Source organism: Canis lupus, chromosome 22 (assembly GCF_011100685.1).
Source record: "Canis lupus familiaris isolate Mischka breed German Shepherd chromosome 22, alternate assembly UU_Cfam_GSD_1.0, whole genome shotgun sequence".
Taxonomy (NCBI): Eukaryota; Metazoa; Chordata; class Mammalia; order Carnivora; family Canidae; genus Canis; species Canis lupus.
The window spans coordinates 8,496,368-8,509,452 of NC_049243.1; positions in this window are offsets into that span (position 1 = coordinate 8,496,368).

Genomic DNA, 13,085 nt, shown 5'->3' on the forward strand with positions numbered 1-13,085 from the left:
ATATTTTACACAACTTTTCAGAAGTGTCTTTTGCAAAGGCGAAAGATACTTCCTTTTTGTGTGAGCCAATAGCATGCATGCTTACTACTTAAAAAAAGATATTAGATAACTTCCCCTGGATTAGGTATCTAAAGGACAAGGGAAGTCCTTTGAATATTGTCGTAAATTTATGACCAGTAAAACAGATCCTAGAACAAGTTGTTTCCAGGTCTATCGTTCCTTGTTGCTTGGCTGCTTTGCTTTTCAAATGAAACATTAACGTGCAGATAAAAAACATCTTTATTTATTAGTTAACTCACATGAAATTCAACAGAAATGTCCTTATGTGATTAGATCTTTAAAAGTAAGTCATACTCAAGCATGACTATTGCATGCCTACTTATGGTCCGGGAAGCATTAAACATTGGTAAAAATCTAGGCTATGAAGTAGCAGAACTTTGAAGATATCTTTCTGCCTAGGTTTTAGGAAATCACTCTTCCTTTTGGGATTTTAATTTGTATCACCTAAATTGTTTAATCTTTTTTTTTTTTTTTAACACTAGGAATCTTCAGCAAAGTCTTGATTAAGCTACCCTAGAGATGTCTAGTCTAGCCTCATACTAAGGTTGATTCCTATTTGTTTTGTATTTCCTGGGATCATCGTTGAACAAATTGGCTCCTCTTCCCCACAATGGAACTTGGGACACCAGCAGGCAACCTTCTGCAGGACAGACTAGGATTCCTCAGAGCTGGTCCTCATGAACTCTGACTCACTCTGGTTGCTGCTTTCTTGGCCTACATCATTTCCCAGTTAGAACCATCCTCTTCCTCTGTAGGATGTGGCTATCAGTATAGCAAATGCAACCTTATGCCACATGAAAGGTGATGGATGATACGCGGAATGAACTAGGTGGTGGCCCTACTCTAAAGCTTGTTTAGTCCACGTCTGCATTAACCGAGTGAAATGTGATCAGAGGGTGACAGGACTAGAAAATATGCAGTATGTAAAATTTAACCCGTCCGATTTCCCCCCAGAGAAGGGAAAACTCACAGGGCTATAGTAAACTCAAGTTGAAAGGCTACAAAAAAACAAACAAACAAACAAAAGAAACATCTTAGACTCTTCCGTTCTTCCAGAGGGAAGGGTATGGATTTGGGTTGGAGTATAAGGGAGGAAATAGTCAGCACTGTCTTAAAATGGAAAAGATTATCTTTATAAACTGTGGGTATCAAATTGCTTAGCATCTATACAATTTATTTTTAAAATACCCTTCTGAGAGCCCAAATTTATAAGGTCCTAATCTCTTACTTTTTCATATTCTCTGCTTACCTCTCAACTGATTTTGAAATTCTTCTTTTGAAAGTGTGTCCTTATCTCACATTTGATTATACAGGTTGCTATCCTTATCAGTTGCTGTAATAAGATTCTTACAAAGATCTTGTTATCTTGAAACATCATGCCTAGAGGCAGGGTATAATGGGTGTAACAAGATTCCTACAGAGCTCCTGTTTAATGGTTTGATGGCCTATAATTTTCTCTTTCTTTCAGCTGCTCAGGAGCTATTTTGAAATTGCCATATAAACTCCTGATGAAAATAGGTGTGCGATAAAATGAAGTCTGATAAATTTTTGTGTATGGCTTGAGGAAATGTCATTCTTTTATGGGAAACAGAAGTCAACATTTTACAAGGTGCTGCTTGGGCTTTAGTTTCAAACCCTGTGTCATTCAAACTTTAATATTTGCCCGCACTTTTTCATAACTTTTAAAATTATCATGAACATTTCTTGTTCCACTGTACCCTTTATGTAATTCTTAAGACTCTCAACTAAGTTCCAGGAGGCACTAAAGTCCTCAGTTGAAGGCTGCTGAAATGCCCATTATGCTATCCAATTTTTAAAGTTTATTATTATTATTATTATTATTATTATTATTATTATTATTTAGTAATCTCTACACTCAACTTGGGACTCAAACTTATGACAGCAAGATCAAGAGTTGCATGGTCTTCCAACTGAGCCAGTCAGGCACCCCATTCAACTGATTCTTAATCATCCTTACTTCCCACACCAGTCAAGTGTCTGCATTTTTACCTGGTCTCCATAAGGTCACTGCTGCTTCCTGCTACAGCAGCCTCTCATTAAAACATGAACATGACTGGACAATGCCATTTTGCAAACAGACCATTCTTTCTGCAGAAATAACACTTGCTTCTTAGATACTATTCAGAATCCATATATCAGTCCCATCTGCTAGGACATGGCAAATGCTTCCTCTGCTTGTTTTCAATAATCTGATTCAGCACCTCTTTTGGGGTCAAGGTTCTGTGACACCACAAGGTTCCATCCTGTTCCAGCTTGTATTGGACCGCTTGTCCCTCATCCTGAAATGGCAAATAATATAAGAAAAGACCAAGTATTTGCCAAGTAAAAAAAATAAGTATTATTCCAGTTAAAAAAAAAAAAAAGAAAAGACCAAGTAAATACTCTACTTGTCCTCAGAGAGAAAAGTCTCTTCTCAAATCACCTGCATGTCATAGAAGATTATCATGAACTTTGCCCTCTGTTCATTTGTTCACTTTGGCCAACTTAAGGTTCTATTTTCCTTGACTCACGACTTTTTTTTAAAGATTTATTTATTTTAGAAAGAGAGAGAGGTGGGGAGGGAGTGCAGAAGGAGAGGGAGGGAGAGAATCCCAAGCAGACTCCCAACTGAGTCGGGAGCCTGACACGGGATTTGATCCTACAACTATGAGAACAAAATCCAAGCTCAAATCAAGCGTCAGACATTCAACCAACTGAGCGACCCAGGTGCCCCCCATTCCTTGACTCATGACTTTTGATAACTGTAGGTCAAAAATGGAAAGTAATGGAATATAATGATATACAAGTATATGCAGAACAAATACCTGCTACTTGTCAGAAACCAAAGGCTTTCTGTGCCCCCTGCCAAGCATTCAGTTTCCCTGGCCACTTTCATAATGGATTTCCTCACTAAGCTCCCTGCCTTTCAGTAATATAAAAACAACTTCATGGTAGTTCCAACAACAAGTGGCTGGCTCATTTCCACCTATGCCAGGAGCCACTGGGATATTCAAGGTGGTCAGCTTTTACCTCCACAAATGCATCAACAAGATTGCTCTGGACTGGAGATTCCCCTGTATTTATATTCAGGGTGACTTTATTTTTTTATTTTTTATTTTTTTCAGGGTGACTTTATATCCTATTTTTACCTGGTATACTCATACAATTCTGGTACACTCACGCTTTTGCCTATTATTAGCACCTCTTTTCTTTCTCAAAAATATGTTTGGAAAATAAATTACAATGACACCTTACTTATAACCTGCCTTAGACAGAATCTCTTCTTCATCTGCCGGGTCAAAATGGACCTGGGACTACATACCTCCTAGACTGTTAGTTGGACAGAAATAACCAACCAAACCCTAAAGCTATATCTTGGGCTCCACTCTTGCCACTACCAAGATAACCAGTTGGTTGTTTCTCTTTCCCACCATCTAACTCATTTCTTTAAATGTCACCCATCCTTATCTCAGAACACCAAATGGGCATGAGCTACATTTTCTGAGGAACCCAAGGAGTTATCTTGGGTTATTTCTCTTCACCAGTGTTTGTGGTTGCAGAATATGTGAAGGAATTCTAAGTTACAAAGGATAGCTGACAGGCTTTCTCAAGGAAGAAGCCAAAGTGACCTCGGAAAGACATGTCAGCCCTGGAAAACCCCAGGAAAACCCTATAGCATGTTATTAGTCTCAATAACACCTTAGTAACTTCTCTCCTTACAACTTTCACCAAGCTGCATAGCACCCTTCTTACCTATTCAGCATTACAGCTATCCTATTGGTGACCTATAACTATAGGTCCTAAATGCTCTCGGATTCTACTGCTCTCAAATTCATAAAACTCTCCTTCATTTTGCCCAGTTCGACTCCTACCCTTCATACTAACAAAGGATACTTAGAAATATATAGTTCGTGTCACACTAAATTCATGGATGTGCTGGAAAAAAACTGGCAACAGTACTTCAAAACAATGAAATACAAGCAGAAGAACCTGCCACCTCACCCCTGCTTGACATCTGGAGATCACAGCCACTACCCAACAGAGATGATGCAGAGACTGATAATGCTGGGATTTCTACAGCCATCTGGTCCCTGGAAAACTTCAGTCCACTTAAAAGAGGAGGCATCATCCCCTATCCCCAAGGATCTGACTCCCCCTGAGAATTCTTGAAACACCATTTGGCAGGAAGCCCACATAAGATAAATTCTCTAGACTGACTCTGCCTGGCTCCTGCCTCACCTATCATTTTTGCTTCTATACAACCAATTTGACAGCTGTGCCACTTGCAGACAGGCAGGTACGACCTCTTGTTTATTGCTGCCTTTTCCCATCTGTCAGAGAGAGAGTCTGTCACAGAATTGGGCAATAAGCATCAACTGGGCAACAAACACATCTCTACTGCTCCACTATATCTTTTAACTCTCTCTTTTCAAAAAACAAAACAAAACAAAACAAAACAAAAAAACAAAACAAAACAAAATAAAACAAAAAACTCTCTCTTTTCATAAGTCTGCCTGAAAATAGGGACACGATAGTAGTAGAGATCTGGGATCAGAGTCCATAGATGTGAAGATAATGGGGCTTCAGGTTGGGTGTGATCCATTTGCTAAAGAAGCTAAAACAGATATGAGCTGTAGTTGTCTCTAAAAGGACAATAAGCAGAGGGGTCTTGGGGTGGGGATGGAGCAAAAAGCCCACCTAAGTAGAACCAGAGAGAAATCTAACAGAACAGCCAAGCTGTTCAAGGCAGAGCTATTCAGGACACCTAAGGCAAAGCAGTGCTTACAGATATTATATTTTACAAGGTAAGTAGCTTGGAAGAACGCCTTCCTGGTGCACACTTAAAGGACTCACGATGCCCTAGTCATCTCTAAGGTAGAAGGTTATATTTCCAAGAAGTACTTTATCTCTAGGCTGAGGAGTGAGGGAAAGGGAAGAGAGACAGCTGTGTTCTAATAAATGGGTTACTATTTTGAGGGTCTGGATCTCACGAGTGTTTATTTTGATCCGTCTGACACAGGTTAGGAAGGAAGTCTGAAAGCTTAGCAAGTGCTGAGAGCTGTAAATTTTCATCACTCTTAGCTGTGCTATCCATTACACTTGTCCACTGGATTGGGGCAGGTTTTAGGTGGCAGAGCTGGGTGGAATTCCAGCCTGGAGCTCAGTTTCATAGCCAAAAAAAATAGTTCATGAATTCAGCAGGTGTCAATAAATCCAATGCCAAGTAGAAGAGGTGATCCAAAAAGCAGACAAAATACAGCATCAGGGAATGCAGGCTCAAGAGATACTCAACAATCCAAGCTGACAACTGGCAAGCACTAAGCAAATGTATCTAACAAATGAAGTGGCCTCTATCCATACGGATGCAGAAATGGGACATCAGTTGGGGAAGAAAAATGGCCAAAACAAGGGAGACCTCCAATCTTCAATCAATACCTTAGTTACCAAGGACCTCAGGTCCAAGAAAGGAGAATTATGCCATATGAATAAGGAAACCAAGTTTTTAGATTTGGGGCATAAGATCAGAGTCAACACTAGGAAGTTTTGAAGTAAGGATCAGTATGAGAGCCAGGTTCAGGGAAGTTCTGCAGAGAGGCACAATGTGGGAACTAAGTGGAATAGAGTTTTAAACTACAAAACATATAAAACAAACTGAAAATAATATAGCAGATTGTTTTGAAGAAGCAAAATGTTCCAGTTACAGCTAAAGCTTTATCTTTTCTCCTTCCTTTCTCTCCATAGGAAACCACCATCTTGAAATTGATGCATGTCATTACTATTAGCATTTTTATACTTTTGCTATGTATATATGAATCCATAAATAATATATACTGAGTGTTTAAAATTTTTATATAAATGGTATAATGTGGTGTATACATTTGGCAACTTGCTTATTCTTTCATTCAACATTGAAAATCCAACATTCTGATTGATGCATTCATATGATCCAGTCAATTGTATTAATAAATGAGCTTATTTGTCCACTTTCCTACTATTAAATGTCTCTATTTTTTATTGCTATAATCTTGCAACAAATATTCCCATATATATCTCTTTGGGCCCATATGTATATATCCAGGAGTGGAACTGTTAGATCATACATCAGATATATCTTCAACTTATTAGATATTAACAAATAGGTATCAAAGCGGTTGTACTGATTTATACCCCCACCTGCAGAGGGCACAAATTCCCATTTCCTTTCAGCCTTGCTAAAAAACTATCTCATCACACAGTTTTGCCAATCTGAGAGATCAAAATGATATTTTCTTCCCCTGAATTTCTCTGGCTACACTACTGCGGAACACACATTTTTAGGCATTTATTGACACTGATTATTCTGAAGTCCTGTGATGGAAATTGCCTGTTCATTTAATTTGCCTATTTTTCTGGTGATTGGTTTTTCAAAATTGATTTGTATACAGATGGCCAAGAAACACATGAAAAGATGCTTAATATCATTAGTCATTAAGGAAATGCTAAGTAAAACCAAAGTAAGATAACTTGACCTACTAGAACTTACCTATTAGAATTGCCTTAAAAACCGACAATACCAAGTATGGCAAGGGTGGGAGCAACAGGAACAAATACTCATACATCAATGATGGTAATGAAAATGCCACAGCAGTTTGGAAAGGAGTTTGGCAGTTTTTGTTTTGTTTTGTTTTGTTTTGTTTTGTTGTTTTTTTTTAGTTTGGCACTTTCTTATAAAATAAATATATAAGCGTATATCTACCATATGACCCAGTAATCCTGTGATGTTTACCTGAAAAGAAAACACATATTTATATTAAGACCTATATGCAAATTTTTATAATAGTTGTATTCATAATACTCCAAACTGAAAACATCCCAATGTCCTTCAACTGACAAAAGTATAAACAAAGTAGAATATCCATATAGTGAAATTCTTCTCAGCAACAAAGAGGAAGAACTAGTGATATAAGCAATGGGATGGATAGTTTCACATTTTTTTAATGGTAAGTGAAAGAAGCCAGACTTAAGGGATGTCCAGGTAGCTCAGTGGTTGAGTGCCTGCCTTTGGCCCAGGGGATGATCCTGGAGTCCTGGGATCGAGTCCTGCATCAGGCTCCCCACAGAGAGTCTGCTTCTCCCTCTGCCTCTGTCTCTGCCTCTCTCTCTCTCTGTGCGTGTCTCTCATGAATAAATAAATAAAATCTTAAAGAAAAAAAGAAGCCAGACTTAAATATCTGTATATGTATAATCCATTTTAATGACATTTTGGAAAAGGCAAAAATAGAAATAGAAAATAGATTGATGATTGTCAAGAGCTGGGTTGTCGTGGAGAGAGGGGTTAATTAGAGGCTCTACAGAACTTTTCTTAGATAAAGTGGATATTCTATATCCTAATTGCAGTGCTGATTGCACAGCTCTATGCAGTTATCTAAATGTATAGAACTATACTAAAAGAGATGAATTTCCCTGCTCATGGATTGTGTCTCAATAAACCTGACTTTAGAAAATAAGTGATTGTATATAAGTCTATGTCAAGATAATTTATCCTGATGCAAAGAGAAACTGAATTTTACTTTTAAATATAAGAATTGCTTCAGGCCGGACAGCCCTGGTGGCTCAGCGGTTTAACGCCTCCTTCAGCCCAGGGTGTGATCCTGGACACCGGGGATCGAGTCCTATGTCAGGCTCCCTGCATGGAGCCTGCTCCTCCCTCTGCCTGTGTCTCTGCCTCTCTCTCTCTCTCTCTCTCTCTCTCTGTCTGTCTCTCATGAATAAATAAATAAAATCTTTAAAAAAATTGCTTCAGGCCAAAAAATGTAAAACATTGCCAGCATGCTATAATCCCTTTCAAATCAGCTGATGTGCTTTAGTAATTCGATTTCCAGCTGAAATTGTGTAGCTCATCAAATTATAATTAGGCTAATTAGAATGTTACATATTAGTGTTTCTTATTGGTTGAAAAACTGTCATCATGGAGTAATGTGCTTTTAGCCATGTATGCTTTCGGGCTGAATAAACTTTTATGGCAGCCTTGAGATGTCTGATATTCTTATTATCAGTTTAATGGGCATTGGCTTTTATCCTTTAATTGGTTATCAGTGTGGTTGGATTTCTGCAGGGATATGCACTGAACAAATTATAAGAGATACACTTTATGTCCTGTTTCAGATTTCTTATTAATTTCCCATTTAACTGCAGGGGTGGGTCCCGGATTTATAGGACCTGGGTTCTTGAAATTTGTTGACAATTGCTTGGAGCCCAGAACTTGGCCTTCCCAGCTCCAGTTTTATTTTGTTAGATGGGCGCTGTGGTGAACAGAGAGGTGGGATCAGATCAGTGATTCCTAAACTGGGTGCAGGTAAGAATCACCCATGGAGGGTGATCAGAGGGGTGCCCTGACCCCTTCCTCAGAGACTGTAGGGCTGTAGGGCTGGGGGAGGTCTGGACATGGTGTAACATGTCTTCCAGATGATTCTCAGGGCAGCTGAGCATCAGAAACTGCTGAACTAGTGCTGCATTTTAAAACTCTGGAGCCATGGGCTCAGTCTGCCCCAGTAGGGCAGGGGTTGGGCTGCTGTTTCTGTAAATAAGATTTTATTGGGACACAGCCGTGCTCATCATTTATGCGTCACCTATGGCTGCTTTCCCACTACGGAGGCAGACTCGAGTAGACCTGACTGAGACCACATGCCCCACAAAGCCAAAAATACTTACTGCCTGACCCTTAACAGAAAAACTTTGCTTGTCCTTTCACTGATGGGTTGCAAAATCATTTCAATAGGTGGTAATCAGTATTTTAAAAAACAAAACAGAAAATATTCAAGTGCCTTGCAGGAAGATAAGTGCTGTTACATTAAGTTTACTCATGTATATGCATAAGTTTATATGTGTCTGTGTATATACATGTGTGTATATATGTAAACATATCTTTAGGCATAAGGGGGAATATGTATTTCTTACTGTAGGTAGCAACCCAAAAAATTTGAAAAAATTAAACTGTATGATGTGAGGTTGCTTTCATCTGCAGACTTTCTCTCAGCGGCCAGGGGGCTTTGGCCACATGGATGTGAGTGTGTGGGGGGGTGTTCTGGGTGGGACAGGAGATGTGTACAGAACATGCTTTGCCCGACTCACTGTGCTTCTGGGGCCTGCTTCCTACTTGGTAAGTCAGTGTCACCCCTTTGAGGAAGGGGAGAATGCTCAAGGTCCACCTTTGTCCAAAACGTCATTGCTAGAAGTAGAACCAACTGGAGTTGTGTGCAGTGTGTAGGTATTCATCCCAGTGGGGTGAATACTAAATTTATGGGGTTGTTGTGAGGATTAAATGTACATAGAGTCCCTCAAACTAAGAGATACTATCCAGTGCTAGGATGTTAGTATTTTTTATCTGCAGCCTCTCATTCCTGTGGTTGGTACCCACATCCCAGCTGTAAGACTAGCTCCTCAACGTTACCAACCATAGCATCGATTGCCACATTTTGTGAAGGCACCAGGGGTGGCAGGGGGACTTAGGGAGACGAACACCAGGGCCAGAGCTAGGGAACGGAAAGATGGGGTTCAAATTCTTGGACTACCAGGACAACTTCCATTTCTGAAGTTAATGATAATACAGAAAAATATATTGTTTAGATTTCCTGGTGGAAATTCTAATTTGCTGGCACTATGCTGTGGTCTGAGCGTTGAAATCCTAACCCCCAATAGTATTAGGAGGTGGGGACTTTTGGAGGTGACTAGGTCATGAGGGCACAGCCCTCATGAATGGGATTAGAGCTCTTAGAAAAGAGACACCAGAGCTCTCTGGCCCTTCCTGCCATGTGGCCAGAAAGTGGGCTTTCCCCAGACACAGATTCCCCAGGGCCTCAGTCTTGGCACTTCCTGGCCTCCAGAACAGTAAGAAATACATTTCTGTTGTTTAAAGTCCAAACACTCTGTTATAGCAGCCTGGAGGGACTAAGACGGACTATAAACCATTGGCTGCCAAGAGTAGGAAACAGGCTTTCTGATTAACCAAGAATTATAGGTATGTAACACATCACTTCTTTAAAAAGCATTGGTATAGGGGCGCCTGGGTGGCTTAGTCAGCTAAGCGTCTGCCTTCGGCTCAGGTCATGATCCCAGGGGCCTGGGATCGAGCCCTACCTTCAGCTCCCTGCTCAGCGGGGAGCCTGCTTCTCCCTCTCCCTTGCTACTACCCTGGCTTGTGCCCTCTCTGTCAAATAAATAAATACATAAGGCAAATTGTTAAAAAAGAGAGAATGAGTATATAGTAAAATATAATTTGCATTTTATTCTTTTTAAGATTTTATTTATTTATTCGTGAGAGACATGGAGAGAGAGAGAGAGAGAGAGGCAGAGACACAGGCAGAGGGAGAAGCAGGCTCCCTGCAGGGATCCCAATGTGGGACTCGATCGTAGGTCTCCAGGATCACGCCCTGGGCCAAAGGCAGGTGCCAACCCGCTGAGCCACCCGGGGATCCATAATTTGCATTTTAAAGTGAAAGCAATTTAGTCTGATGATTCAGAAAGCCAGTTCTTAGGATCTAGCTATGCCTCAGGGTCACCATGGAGATGCATACAAATTTGGGCTGCTTTGAAAGGGGTGCTAGATGACACGCTTTTATGGAGTTTAGCCTCTGGTTCCTTTGTTTCCTAATTTGGCCAGGACCCCTTTCTGCATAATCATTTGCAGGATTGATATTTCCCTTTCTGTAGAGTCACTTGCAGGACTGAAGGGGCCCCCACAGTGTCCCAGTCTTCTGAGCTGCTGTTTGAATTACTTCTGACTTAGTCAACCAGTAGCTGTTGTGCGCACACCACGTGCCAAGGGCTGTTCCATGCACGGCCTCACACTAGGGAAAACATTTTCTCCCTAAGTGGAGTCCACACTCCTGGAGCTTGGTGTTTGAATGCTTCCCTCAAAAGGGCACATGTTCTGTGAGACAGTCCAGTGCCCCTCTAGACGTGGCAGGTTTTCCTCAATCTCACTTGCTTCTCTCATTTAGGATGAAGGCAAATCCCATCTCTCCCGCCGGGCCTTCAAAGATTTGAAGACAGTTCTTACATCCCACCTCACATACGCCTACGTCTACCCCGCTCCCCACCACTGAATTTTCCCTTTTTCATACTAAGAATCCTCCAGCTTCTTGCCCCACCAAATGTGGTAAGAGTTTTTTTTTTTTTTTTAAGGTTTTATTTATTCATTTGAGAGAGAATGAGCAAGAGAGAGAGCATGAGCAGGGGGAAGGGGAGAAGTAGGCCCCCTTGCTGAGCAGGGAGCCCAAGGTGGGGCTTGATCCCAGGACCCCAGAACTACAACCTGAGCTGAAGGCAGCTGCTTGACCGACTGAGCCACCCAGGTGTCCCAAGAGTGTTGTTGTCCCAACAACACCTGTTGTTCCTGAAGAAGAGTCTCTAATAAGCTCTAGTGGCCACTCTGGGCTGTCACCTCCCAGCTCCAAATGTACCTTTGATGCCATGCCCTGTGATGCTGGGTTTGGGGCCCACAATACAGATGGCACATTTGTCAGCTAGTTTCCTACCCATTCTCCCAATGGAGGTTGCAGGAGGGCAACTGAAGGCAGGAAGAAGGACCCCCTCTTCTTGTTTGACTCACTGTTGCTGCTGCTGTGGCCTGGACACCGGCCGTCTGCCTGGTGGAGGCGGCTGGCCACATTCTCCAGCTTCCTCTCCTGGCCTTCCCAGGGCCAGTTCCACCAAACCCATCTTCGAGAGGCACCATCTGAAGGACAGAGCTCCCTCCTCGGAGGCCTGAGTCCCACACCGGAGGGGGAGGCCTCTGAGTTCCTGAGGATCTTGCAGGGCATCATCTTCTCCAACAGCTTCCACCTACCTGACAAGGGCTCCGGGTTTGCCTCCCACACCCCTCTCTAACATTGTCATGCGTCGTGATAGCCAACCTCCAGGCGTCTCAAACCCATAATGTCCGAGTCTGAATCTGCCCTTGGTGCTTTCCTGTCCCGTTAGTTGAAACCTGGGTTCCTTCCCTCCTCCTCCTTCATCCACAGCCAGGCTCCCAGGGCAGGCCACTGACGCATTTGTATTTCTGGTATGTTCCTTCCCTTTTTAATTTTTTTCTTTTAGAAAGATTTTTATTTATTCATGAGAAACACAGAGCCACAGGCAGAGGGAGAAGGAGGCTCCCCATGGGGGGCCCAATGCAGGACTGGATCCCAGGACCCTGGGATCATGACCTGAGCTGAAGGTAGATGCTCAACCCGAGTTACCCAGGTGCCCAGATCTGTTCCCTCCTCTCCAGCTCCACTAAAGCTGCCTTAAAGAATTCCTCACCACATCTTGCCCAGCCCTTTGCTCCAACCTCTCACTCATCTCCATCCTCAGCCCTCGGCAAGCCGGTCCCACCCACAGAGGTCGCTCATCTGTCCAGGGCACAAATCCAGCAGCATCACCCCCCTCCCTTCCTCCTCCAGTTTCATCTTCTGTCCCTTGCTATAGTTAAAACCCAACTCAATGCCACCTTTTCAAGAAGGTGCCCCGAGGCCCCCACTACACGTTTCCTTCCTCCGTGCTCCCCACATCCTTGGTGGTGTATTTTTATTTTTTATCCGTGCACATCACTTTGTTATCATAAACCTTCTTCCTCACTAGCCCGAAATCTCAAAGGGCTATTCAGAGATCATTACCACTGGAGACAACACCCATCATGCATTTGGTTAACAAGTGCTTATGGGTGACCTTCAAGGACTCATTTGCCCTAAGAGTAAATTTTTAAAATTAATTAATTAATTAATTAATTAATTAATTTAGTTTTTATGAGTATGTATTTATTTTATTTTTTATTTATTTTTATTCTTTTATATGTATATTTTTTATTGGAATTTGATTTGCCAACATATAGTATAACAACCCTAAGGGTACATTAAATTATGTTTTGCCATTAAGAATTCCCACACCGCACGGATATTACTCAACAACGAGAGAAATGAACTACTGTTACATGCAACTCTTTGGATGACTCTCCAGGGAATTAGGCTGAGTGAAAAAACAGTCCTATACTGCATGATTCCACT